The sequence below is a fragment of the Opisthocomus hoazin genome, chromosome 2 (genome assembly GCF_030867145.1).
Source record: "Opisthocomus hoazin isolate bOpiHoa1 chromosome 2, bOpiHoa1.hap1, whole genome shotgun sequence".
Lineage (NCBI taxonomy): Eukaryota > Metazoa > Chordata > Aves > Opisthocomiformes > Opisthocomidae > Opisthocomus > Opisthocomus hoazin.
In genome coordinates this window covers 13010166-13022965 of record NC_134415.1, presented here as the reverse complement: position 1 = coordinate 13022965, position 12800 = coordinate 13010166, and the positions used below count along the sequence as shown (strand labels likewise).

Genomic DNA, 12800 nt, shown 5'->3' with positions numbered 1-12800 from the left:
TCAAGTTTTAATATGATACTTAGTTGCTGCACAAGCAAAAGTTAAAATTTGATGGTCCATTTTTAGCTTTTTTTACTTCCCAGCCTCTCCAGAAGCAGCTTGATATAGTGTGAAAGGTGTTACAGCTTTGCACTGCAATGTTTGGAATTTAATAAGTGTACATGGTACATTTTTTCTTCTGCTAAGACTGATAGACTCTCAGCACTTGACACAGATGCTGTTTGAGCATTTGATCCTCTTAGAAAGTCACTGTGTTTTTCCTCTTCTTAGTTTTAACTTTGTAGAAGATTTATTGTTGTTGCTAGACTACACACAATTCTTTCCTTTTCTTTTTCTTTTCTTTTTTTTTTTTAACATTTTCTCCTTTCTTCTCTTCATAGGTCCTGTTTTTTGTCCTGGAGCATTTTTATTTTGAATTCATATTGTTTTCTTCAACTGATCACACAAGTCAGTCATCCTTAGTCACAGAGGATTTTCTTTCATCCTTACCGTACCTTGACAACATCTGTAAGTTTATGATCTAGTCTATGTTTATTTAAAACTCTAGTCATTCAGATGTGTTTGTTATACCAGTGCCTTAATTAGCTGATTTTCTTTGATTATATTTTCCCATTTTCCCTTGGCATCTTCTCCAGAGGTTCCCATTACTTGTGCTGCCTGTTTTCTGTCATCTTTTGTAAAATGTTTTGCCAGAGGATTATTGCTCTATGTCAGCTATCATTTTCTTCCCAAAGATGTATGCACATGCAGAAGTGAGGTTGATGTGAAGTTGTGTTTAAACGCAGGCTTACAGAGAAATAAGATGTGTCCGCTATATCTGTCTAGATCCAAATTTGGGCATGGAGTTGCATATTCTTTGCAGAGGTCAACTCAGAATTCATTCTGTCCTTTGAGACACGATTATCGCCTTGCATCCCCATTTTATCTGTTGTGTGCTAAGTTGGTTACATCGCTGTGTTTCTGTAATTTCGTTTTTTGAGAGCAGGTTACAAGCCTGGTATGGTCAAATAAGGAAGAATGGATTGCTTTTCATTTGTTTTTTAATTTATTCTGTCTCATCAGGGGTGGGGAGGTGGGCCTTGGGCTTACAGCTTTTCCTGGCAGAAACCTAGCTCATGGTCCATCTGCAGGGAAGGGTTTTAGTTTCCTAGCTCTAGTGCCTCACTTTAGGCATGGAATGAAGAAAATCTAGATGGACCTGCTGACCATGCTGTGGCTATCCCAGTTCAAAGCACTGGCAGTCTTTTTGGCTGAAAATGTTATCTCTGAATAGCAGAGGTAAAAAATACCTAACCCTGGTGCTGATTGACTTGGATATATCTTATTTGGGGCTTTTTTTGTATGCTTTCTACAAAACTTAGTTTCAATATGCTTTCCTAACATTGAGCGTACTTCTTAGCATATTTTTCCACCTTCTAGCGGAAACAGAGTATATCATATATGCAGGTCATACTACAAAAGCAAATCTTAGAACGTTATGGTCTCAGAAATTTGAAGAATGCAGTCCTGCATGTTGTTTCTGAGGCAATGTTTTCAGAAAAGTTGTAGAAATATAGAGACTCAACAACGGTTCAATTCAAATTCTGTTCCATACATATGTTGGAAATAGTAGCATGGGAGACTCTTTTTCAGTGTAACAAGCAGAAAATAATATAGCATGAAATATTGGGTCCTTATTAAAAAGACACCTATTGCGCCTCTGTAATTACAATGAATTTTGTAGTTAAAGTAAGGACTGAAATGTATCACAAGATTCGGTATGAAAAATATGATGCATCTCTTCAAAACAATATCCCTTATTCTCGAAGTGCTGAATACATTTTGTGCAATTTTACCAAGAGACTGGTCATTTCGACTGAGATAAAATCAGGGTTTAAAATTTACTTGTATGTAAAAAATGTCTTGTATCTTGAAGTATGTTTATTGTTATTGTTGCAAATGATCTCGGCCAAGGCAATGCGTTACATGCATGAAAGTTCCTAGAAAAGTGACCAGTATATCTATGTAGTTTATGAAAATGTTTCTAGAGGTAATTTTTCTTTTTTCGCTTTTCCCTGGGAGCCTTGTGCTGCAGCAGTTGATAATAAATTAATTATTCAAAGAAACTAATGAAGATTTATCCTCTCTAAACTGTTTTTTACCTCCTATACTGGATGAGCCTATTGGTTAAAGATAGATCACCCTCTATTAATCTCTTCACTGTGGTTTGGGATGGGCGCTGCTACACACCTTCCCCAGGCAGGCTTCCCGACTTTGCGACGGTGTGGGAAGGGAAGACCAGTCTGCCCACGTTCCCACTGGCAGCAAGAAGGAGCCGTGGTCACCTGTCCTTTCGCTATAGCATTTCATGCACTGTTTATCTTTGCTGTTTTTCCTTTGGTACCTGTTTTGATGTTCTACTCTTCATTCTGAAACAATGTAAATTCTGGTCAGAAATTCAGTTTTACATTTTCCTAAGAGTATCATCAGCTGATAATGTGAAAGATGTGTAAAACACTGAACATCAATGGAAATAATGGTCCTGTTTCCTTTGTGTCAGTAGTTGTACAGGGCCTCCCTTTTATAGGCAGTGAAGATTAGATCTCCTGTTGGCTTTAGATGGCAGGGATTTACTCTCATATAGCACCAAAAACCAAAAGCAGGTTGTGTCAATAGAAATAATTACACTGGATCTAGCGCATCCCATTTCGTGTCTTATCTAAGTAAATCAGTTAGATTATGTATTTATTAAAATAATAATAAAATGCCAGTTCTTCTCTGTGTGTCTCTGTTTCAACATACAACTGTCACATTCACTATTTTATAACTCTTTCATTACTGTAATTTCATCAGTGAAGGAAAGAATAAAAACAGTGACTGAGATATATCTGTACCTTTCAGTTCTCCATGAGAACAGATACATTTATGTCTTGTGGTTCTTCTTAAATTTTTTTGCTGCCTTGTTTGAATATGCAAGGTGAAAATTCAGGTGCAGTCTTGGAAGTGTGAAAGGTGTGTTCTCACTTTCACTAGGCTTTCTAAAAGGCTTGGGAAAAGGAATGAGAACAGAAGGGATATTTTATGTAGCAAGAGGACGAGGCACTGATTTCTTCCATCCAAAAGTTTAAAATCCCACTTTCATATCGGTGGATATCTATTTAGGAGTTTGTTCTGGTAGAAACTTGAAGTGATTGACTGAAGATTTTGTAGTTCAGCCATTGCTGAAATGTAACAGGTAACTAACATAATTTTGGTTGTTTCCTACTGTTTCCTTTAGCATCCTATAAAACAAACCCGGTTTTAACTTGAGTAGATGTTAAAACTTGCGTCAAGAAAAGACACGTCAATTGGTTTCCTGAGAGTGGAAGGGTCTTAAAGTTCCCAACTGCCAGGCTGGAGGAGCATACACCATCTACAGAACAGCACAAATGGCAATTCCTCCGCACTGTTTTGTCCTAGTGCCTCAGGAGGAAGATCAAGGGACCACATCTGGGTGTACGAGAAGATGTCACTCGTTTTGTGACTCTCATCCTTTTTCTGGTCTTCAGGCCCTTTACAAAATGTTGCAAATTAATGCTGACTTCATTGGTGACTTTGATGATATTTGGTCCTTATCTACAGGGTGGGTTGATACTGCCAAGATAATTCACTGAGCAGTCAGGTGCTGCTAAGTCATAGTGGTGATCGAAATGGTTTGTTGGGCCGATTTCATACTAATAGCTCATGGAGGAATTTCTGTTCCCTGTTATAATTCTTTTTCAGCATTTTAAATTTTTCTGTGTGCCTTGTAATGCTTTCAAAACAGCCGCCATTTTGCTAACTTGACTTTGAAGCTGAAGATGTCAAATTGCAAACTGTGTGATATCTGCACCCCATTGAGAGCAAGTGGGATGCCTGGGCCCTGGCGCTGCTGCTGCTGGGGTCCTCTCCTCTGCACCCAGTGCCCTGCAACGTGCGCGAGAGCTGGACCTCGTCCTTCAGCCAAGCAGCGCAGGCTGGTTGTGAGTAGGGATGCTGGTGTCCCTGGTATTCTGGCCACTCCTTGGATCCCATGCCCTGTACTCCAGGCCTGTGAGTAGCTAACGTGCAATTTGGCGTACTTTTTGACAATAAAAATGACAGGGTCTTGGAGAGAGGGGATAAGCCAGCTGCAGTGGAGGTCCACCTGCTAAGATGGTAAGCTGTGATTAAACTAAGGCTGAAAATCATTTAGCTCTTGTGGAAGAAACCAATTCAGCATGTATATGGGGAGCTTTAGTCACTGTCCTTTGTAGCTACAACAAAAATACAAATCCTGTTCCTGTGATGATGATCTGTGTGGTTATTGCTGAGATGTGTTTATTTGTCAAAGCTTAATGGACCACAAAAAACGAGTGTCTCAACAAGTGCATCTATATTCATGTTTTAATTCAGACCAGGAGTGATCTTCTGAAGTGAATTTCCCAGTCAGTCCCCTTTGGTTGGTTTTGGTTGAGCAGCAGTCCTGGAGTGCATGAACTTGATGCTTTTTTGATGAAACTAAACTGGAAGATGTAGACCAGATGTGTAGACCAGTTCCTATTTGTAATACCTGCTGACATATACCTACCCAGTGCTACCGTATGCCTGTTGGGTGCTTACTGCCTCATGGAGTTAAAACATCTCTGCTTGGGACAAAGATACTGTGTCCACTTTTATGATTTATATTAACACAGTTCCTGCATAAAATCTTACTCTTTTCATAGTGCTTAGTAGTGATAAAATACCACAGAAATGTGTGTCATTCTGTGCATGAGGAAGACGAGTGTTAGCATGCGAGGAGTGACAAAACTGAGAATTATGAAATGGGTGCTTCTGCCCAGTTTTTAAACACATTCTTGCATATTTAGCATTTCTTTCTCTGAAAAAGCCAATTCTTGATTGTATCTAGAAAGAAGAGTCAGGATCTTTGCTTTAACGTGAGAGATGCATGAACCTCTTCTTTCAGTCACAGGGTGAGTGCTGTGTATTGAATGCTCTGGAGAGCCGTGTACTGACGTGTTGCACCTTTTCCACGCAGAACGAGTCCAAAGTAAAAATGAGTTTTTGGGGTCAGTGGCTGAGAAATAAACCTTTGCCCCCCTTTTCTTCCAGAAAAATCAGAGCAACAAGTTGTGTTGGGTCGTTGTTGCTGTGTCTTAGTCTTCTGAATACTTTGGAGAATGACATAAGGTTGTTGTGGGTTTTGGCAATATCCAGTTCCAGGCACTGTGCAAAGCTTCAGCATTTTGCCATATACCATGAAATCGCTGAATGAAGTTCAGTGTTACCGAACGCTGAGGGAAGATGTCATGAAGTTGCTAGTGCAACAAGTATGAGCCAGTGTGGCAGTGTTAGGGCAGCTGCTGGTGAGTAAGAGAGAAAAACTGACTGGAAAAGACAAGGGTAAAGAAGCAGAGAAGTTGAGTGCGCTGTAAAAAACATATAAACATACATGTCCATAACAAAGTCCAGCAAAGTTTTTTTCAATTAGTATGGGTTAAAAAATTGCTCCTGGGCCATTATTATTCACATATGTGATAAAGTTCATAAGAATTTAATTGCAGCAGTAATAATTTCTTCTTATAAATAAAAATCTCAAATTGCTACACAAAAGAGGTTGCTGTTATTGCCCAGTTTCTGTGTGGGGGGAAATGAGATGGTGGAGGGGTGAAATTACTTGTTTGAAGTTACTCAGCAAATCCAAACAAATTGAGCAGCAGTTCCCAGATCTCCCTAAAGTCCCAGATCAGTTCTCAGTGTGCATCGTATCTATAAACCAGCAAACACCAGTTTGTGGCTGTGTGGCGTCGGATGGGCTCTGAGTGGGGGTGCTCATCCAGCCTCTGGGAGCTGCCACCACTCTGGTGGACTCCTCCTTCTCCTTCTCCATGGCCAGCATCATCCAGTTGCTACCAATAGTTACGTGCAGTCATGCAAAGTTCATATGTAATCTAACTCTCTAGTTTGAATGGTTCATATGAGCTACCATGATGTCCAAATTTTGTTGAGTGGCAATATTGTCAGTAAATTGTCCCTCATCATTTTGTAGGTATTAGTAAGTTCATTTTGTGCTCTTTGATAGTGCTTATTATCTAATTTATTTTAAATGGTTTGTGTCAGTTCAGTAAATACTGATTCTGATTTAAAAAGCAGTTTCACAGGTGCTTTACTACATTTATATTCAAGAGACATAGGCTGCTTCTGAATCAATTGGATCTAATCACACGCGTACATCATATGGATGTGCAGTTACTTTCAGAAGCAGATGTTTCCACCCACATACTGATGGATTTCTGTAAGATGAAGTAGAGACTCGTCTATCAGAGAAAACCATTGTCACTGTCAAATTCTTTGGTCTTGTAGCTCTCCTCCCTCTTCCCTAAGCTTTAAATTTGGTTCCAAAGTGTGCAAATGACTTCCAGGTCGAGGGAGAGGTGATAAAATAGCTCCAGAAAGCCTTTCAAATTTGCATCAGGAATGTGATCCAAAGGTTTCTGGAAACTAGATAACGTGTATCGCTTGCCAGAGGAGCCTCAGGCTGTAGTTCACTGTACTCCTGGTAGACTTCAAACTCGGACTGTGTTCATGGCTTGGTGGTGGGATGTACGATAGTTACCAGATCCACTTGTAGACCTTCAGACTGGTTAGTTTTGGACCTTGAGAGGGACGTCGGACTGTGTTAGGATGGGCGTGTGGAGGGTGAAAGTTAAACAAAGATGTAGGGAAGATGGCTTTAGAGAATTTCCTGGTAGACCTGGCACCCCGTTTTGCTGTCCGGGTGTCCTTTTTCTCACTCGTTTCTGAGCTGCATTCTCACTCGTGTCCAGTAGATGGGAATGATGTGTTAAAAACGCTGCTTCATCCCGATTTTGATCGGAGGAAATACTAGATCCACAGTCATAATGTGCTAAATTCCTAAGGATTATACACCACTGATTCATTTTTACTTTTTTTAAAAAATTATTTTCTTTTCATTTCTTGTAAGTTAATCAAGCTTCTGTGATAGCAAGGTCTTGGTCTGTATTGCTCACTCATAATATTTTGGCTTAGATTTTGTTAATCACTTTCACAGATGTCACTGATTCTGCATTATCTGTAGAACTTTTGTGAAATACTGTGATAAAGGAGGACAGGCTACATGATTTAATGGCCTCTTCCAGACCTGAAGTTTTATGAATTTCCCTTCTATGGTATATTGAAAACATAGCTAGGACTTTCTACACTACAAAGGAAGAAAGGGAGGGTTTTTTAACTAAAATTTCCAAATGCATTTCTCCTGCTTCCACAACCTCGGGCTCAACTGCTTCAACTGCTTTTGGTAACTGGAAAAAGCATTTTAATTTCGTTTAATATCTCGCTAGGGACAAACGTTATCTGTTTATGTGGAACATCTACTACCTTAGTGAGGCCATAAAGAAGTTACTATTGGGAATACCTTCTAATATCTAATTTCTATGTAAGTATCAAAAAATACCTGATTTTTGCAAATGCTGAGGTTTTCTAGGTATTACTTAACTGTGTGAAAATCAGGCTAGATTTGGCAAGGCTTGCCTGTAAACCTAAGTTTCCATTCTTTAGACAGAATAGCCAGTAAAAAATCACAATAAAACCAGACCTAACAAACAGATAAACATATAGCAATATACAGTGAGAGCAATTTTCAAAGATGAAAGTATTTCTCCCTGATATTTCTGACCGTCTGTTTATTTAGACTTTTCCATACATTCTATTAGCATAATGCCTAAGCAAGTAATTTATTAATCAGGATTATAGGTTCGCTGAATTCTGATACCTGATTTAACGGTTACGTGCCTATCCTGTAAAAGATATTTGAAGATGCCTATATGCATACACTGTTATAAAGATAAGTATTTTTGACTCCATCGACTGTTAGGATTTTTTTCAAAGCTGTTGAAGTTGTTTTTGTAATGCAGCTCTTTTAAAGCTATTCTGAAAGGAGGTCCAGTCACCATTAATTCCTGTGTAAATTAAGCATAATCACTTGGAGAAGAGACCCTTTATTTAGTGAGTTTAAAGCTCATTATACAATTTTGTAGGGGGAAAATTACTGTGCCTGTAAATTAGCTGCATTTCCTAATGAAATAAGTTGGCAATTTTTTTCAGCCTCCTTTGATAGGAATAAGAATTATAGTGGCAGTGGAAAGCAAAATCATGCTATTCCTACTGGCAGTTTTCCCAGTTCTAGAAGAAATTATAACTGTGAACACATTTTGATTCAGATTCATCTCAACACATAACAAAAGCATCTTTTGTCACGGTGTTTTTTCAGCTCCTCTTTTCCATCTCTTTTATTAGAGCCTAAAGCCAGCTCTGTCAGCCTTACTTGTGGCACATGATGACACAAATTCTCTGGGGGCACGTGGCTTTCTCAAGCAATAAAGCATCATTACACTCCTCGTTCTTGAGGACACACTATTTCACGTGCGAATCGTGTTTGGAGGGAGGTAACAACACTACTCACCATGTTCATTTTCTCACAAAATGAGGCTTGCATCCTTCCATCAGGCTTGCAAAAGCAAGCGTATTTATCCTAGGTGTCTGTGCTTATCTAGTTTTATCCTGACGTACGTTTGTGGATTGCAGCAAATAGATGGCATTTTAAGTGCTTTGGCTGCAGCTACCAGCAACAGGAGTGGTAAAAGACAGAATAATTGTTCTTGAGCAGACTGTCCGCTTCCGACCAGCAGCACCCTCACGTGCGAATTAACAAGACAAGCTGGTGCCTATGGCTCTGCAATGCATACACAACCGTCTGCTAAGCCAGGTGTCATGACTCTGCTTCAGCAGCTAAAAGCAGAGATCCATAGACCTGCTGTAAAACTGAAAATAATTTTTAGAGTGCCTGAAATAATTCCCTTTTCCTGAATTGGGTTACGTTTTATGATATGGATATTAATCATATGTACTTATAGAGTTTGGTTGTTTTTCTCTCGTTTGGAAAAGGTATGAATACATGAAGCGTATGGATTAGCATCCTCAAAGTTTCTTTTTTCTGTTCCTGCTTTGGTCGGTTTTAATCTGTATAAAATAATGGTTTGAGAAGAGTTTGGCTTTGGAAAATAGCATTAAGACAGACCATAAAGGAGTATTAAGAAAGGTCAGCTTATTGTGTGGGTGCCTTCTTCATTTCTTCACACAATAACTGTTTTACGGTAAGGGCAAAATCGTGTTTCTGTTTGGATGGTATTAGAATGTAGCTTCCTCAAGTTAGTGTTACTGAATTTTCAGTACTTTTGTGTATGTACACTACCACTGATTTTCAGTGCTCAGCAGTAGATGCTCAGCATTTCTCAAAGGTGATGTATTTCTGTTTAGCATTTCAGCATCAGAAGATGGATCCCTGAGATAGTCACAATTCTTAAATTAATTCTCTTTGGAAATGTGGTGAAAATAAAATAATGTGAATTTCCTGAAGCAGCCATTTCTGAAAAAAATAAGATTGAAATATTAATTTCGGTTTAAACTGAAGTTTTTTGGTTTGATTTCAGCTTTGATGTGTTTTATCTTCTATAAATTAAAGAGAGAAATAAGGCTGTTTGTTGCACAGAACCAACAATTAACATGAACAAAGATATAGGATGGAAGGAAAAAGAAAAGTAAGCAAATTTGGGTTGAAGGGTGCATTACTCCATTGCTACTCTGATAATTAAAGAGAAAAAATTAATAGTTGCCATGAAGTATTTTAAAGATGAGAGTCTCTTTTTAGGTTCTTCAAGAGTGTAATTAATCACTTGCAGCCACATATGTTCTTTGTGCAGCGGTGTACAGTAATAACATTTCATTAAAAAACAGTTCAATAATAATGGGTCACTCAAGCTGTCATTTTCTCCAGAGAAGGTTGGGAAGCTGAACGTGTGCCGCTTCATCTCTGGACTGCTGTGCCAGCTTGCTGGGTCGGCTGGGAGGAGAGCGGTGCCAACCGAGCACCCGGGGTCACGTTCCAGCAGCCCCCTTGGTCTGGGTGCAGGTGCTGTTGTGAGCCCTGGGAGCGGAGGACAGGCAAAGTGCAGCGGGCTAGCAGACATGCAACACGGCGGTGGGTGGACGAGGTGCCAGTGAGCCCTTTGGCCAGGCTGTCCCAGGGTCCCTCACCCTCTGGCAAGGACCCTGACCTTCCCTTTGGGCAGCGTGGGGGACGGTGCCCACCTTGGGCATCGCTGCTGCTGGAGCATCCGCCCGTGGCCGACTTGGGGCTGTCCACATGCACGCCGACACCAGTCTAACCCTCAGGTGTCAGTGCATGATCTGTTTGTGTTTTTGATCTGGTAGTGGATGCGCTGGTGAACTTGTGGTCATGCGGAAGGGGAATTGCCACCGCCAGAGCTGTTTGGCGCTGTCTATTTGATCTTACTGTGTGACTAGGTGCCAAATTAGATGAAATCTTTAGTCCAGAACACTCTTGGGCCACTGAATTTACATACTACTGTTGTCGGCTCTGCCACAAAATTATTGTGGTCTTGACTCTTATAGACTTCTGATAAAGAGACTGCAACTCACAGTCACATTCCTACTAAGAGGAAGGCCCACGGTTATGTAGAAATATTTCATTAATAATATAAAATAAATGCAAGTAATATATTGCCCTAATGACAGAGTTTTTTAGCTGTAGCATTTAATTTTTTATTAGCAACAGTCATGGGTTAGGTACTCATAGCTCCCGTGCTGCCCTAATGCCCTAGCTAGTTTGCATGGACAGTGAAGTTAACAGAAAGATAGGTAGACAAGGTACTGGAGATGCTCTGATTGTTGCTTAGTTTTATTAAGCTCTCAAGGAATGAGATAAAATCAGGGGGGCAGATTTTCCTTGATAGCTTCCATGTTACTTCTGAGGGATAGGATGAAATGTAAGCAAGGGTGAGAAGGTGCTTTTGGTTCCCACTGGGATTTGGGAACTGAGAAACATTTCAGCAATGCACATTTCTCAGGAGGCCCATGTGTTGCTGGTTTCCTGAATGAGTCCTAGCAGAACTTTGGGAACTGCTTCAAAAGTTAATCATTGCATCCTCCCAGGGTGTCAGGTGGCCTCTCATGAAGTAAGTAGTAAATGAAAGACATTTTCCCGGGCAGCTGAAGGAACCTGAAGCCATGTCCTGCACCATCTTCTACTTGTGAATTACCTTCCTTTTGATATACATCTCACTGGCATTAAAAGAAAACACATCAGCCTCCTGGAGCCGTGCTTGGAGTAAATGAAGAACAACATATGTTGTGTAGTCACACCCTGTTATTTTACTTTGAGAAGGATCTTGCAATTAGCTCGTTGTTGAAATCTACAAATTACAAACACGGGAAGCAGAGTAGTTTTGATAGGGAGGGGACCTGTCAGTAGCTAATCAAGGATTTTTTTTTTTTTAAACTTAAATATGATTTAATGCTCTGTGAAAAGAATTAAGAATCCCATTTTACACTGAAGCATGCTGTTAATGTGCATATAAAAACCTCAGCAATTTTATTGACAGTTATAAATTCACAGCTGCTGTTGGCGGATTTTTTTTTACAGACTGCTTTGCTTTCCCCAATTCTTTGCAGACCATTGTCGTAGTTTGCTATTAGCTAAGGGAGAACCTTATTTAGCAGAAATGCATAGGACTTCAATTTCACTGTATACATCAGGAAAAAAGAAAATCAATGTGAAGCCCAGACTGAGTCTGCTGATGCCAGAGATGACTATCTGTAGAATACAGAAAGAAAACCAGACTCAGATTAGGTTTTCCTTACACTTTGGATGTTAAAAATGACAGAAAGAGGCTACAGCTGGTGAGAGTTGTTATGACTATTATCTTCTGTTCAAATTTGGGGTTAATCCTAGAGACTGTCAGTGTGTGTATCAAGTATTTTTAAGTACTTTGTATTAATTTCTATTTAAGTTAACTGATGGAAGGATGGGTATTAAGAAACAATATGTTCATTTGCAGCTTCGCATTTGCATTGCATATCCATTGTGTATGGGTGCAGATGATTGCCACGTACCCAGGAGTATATGTGTGTGTATACATAAATATGCATAGATATTTCTATATGTATGTATACGTATACCTGACCTTCTAGTCTGTTTATGTATAAGAATGTAGTCTGAATGACTCTAAATTGTGCATGAATATTCATAATTCTTGTGATATTAATACGATGCCTAATCATCAAGAATATAAAGGAGTGAAGATAATTTTTGTTTTCAAACAAGAAGCTTGAAAAAAAACCAAAGCCCAGCTTGCAGAGCTGGGGCCCATTAAAGCTTCACAGGTGGGGTCTCTGTCTGGTTCATTGCAAATGCAGCTACAGCTGTGGCAGCCATGACCTGAAGCTGGTAAGAGTGCTATCTGGCCAGAGAAACCCGGTGAAAGACAGTGGAGGTATAAAGTGAAGGTTTGTCTGATGCTATTAATTTTTGGTCTAGGTGAAGCTTCTGTTAAATTGACTGTCACTGAGAAGTATCGTTATAAATGATGTACCTTAGGTCGGTTAAAAAACAAAGAATAGATTTTGTGATTTTTTTTAAAACTTGAAAGTCGTTGTTTCTTGGCATTAAAAACAGAGTTGTTTTCTTTTTGTAGAACACTTCCCATGATGTGTGGCAAAGTGTTTTTTACAGATAAATCTTTGAAATAGTGTCTCAGACGTGCATGTTTGCCAAAAATACACTTCTTAGTAAGAAATCATACTTGATGGTGAAGAATCTTTAGTAAAACATTAAGAAAAAATATGGAACTTTTAAGAAAATGGAAAGGTATGATTGTAGCAATTCTGCTTTTGAAAATGGTAAGGCTTCTTTAATTTTTTTTCGAACCCCACTGAAGTTGCTA

General features: G+C 39.4%; 1 protein-coding gene across 5 annotated transcripts in view; it reads left to right on the top strand.

Annotated features, from left to right (window-relative positions):
• Positions 1-12800, top strand: part of SMYD3 (SET and MYND domain containing 3) — a 426029-nt gene that overhangs the window by 224604 nt on the left and 188625 nt on the right. Inside the window, exon 1 of one of the 5 annotated variants that reach the window (XM_075412654.1) lies at positions 485-507. The exons of the other annotated variants lie outside the window; for them this stretch is intronic. The gene's annotated coding sequence lies outside the window, so the exon portion shown is untranslated. Of the gene's footprint in view, positions 1-484; positions 508-12800 lie in introns of those variants that run through there. 5 annotated transcript variants of the gene reach the window in all.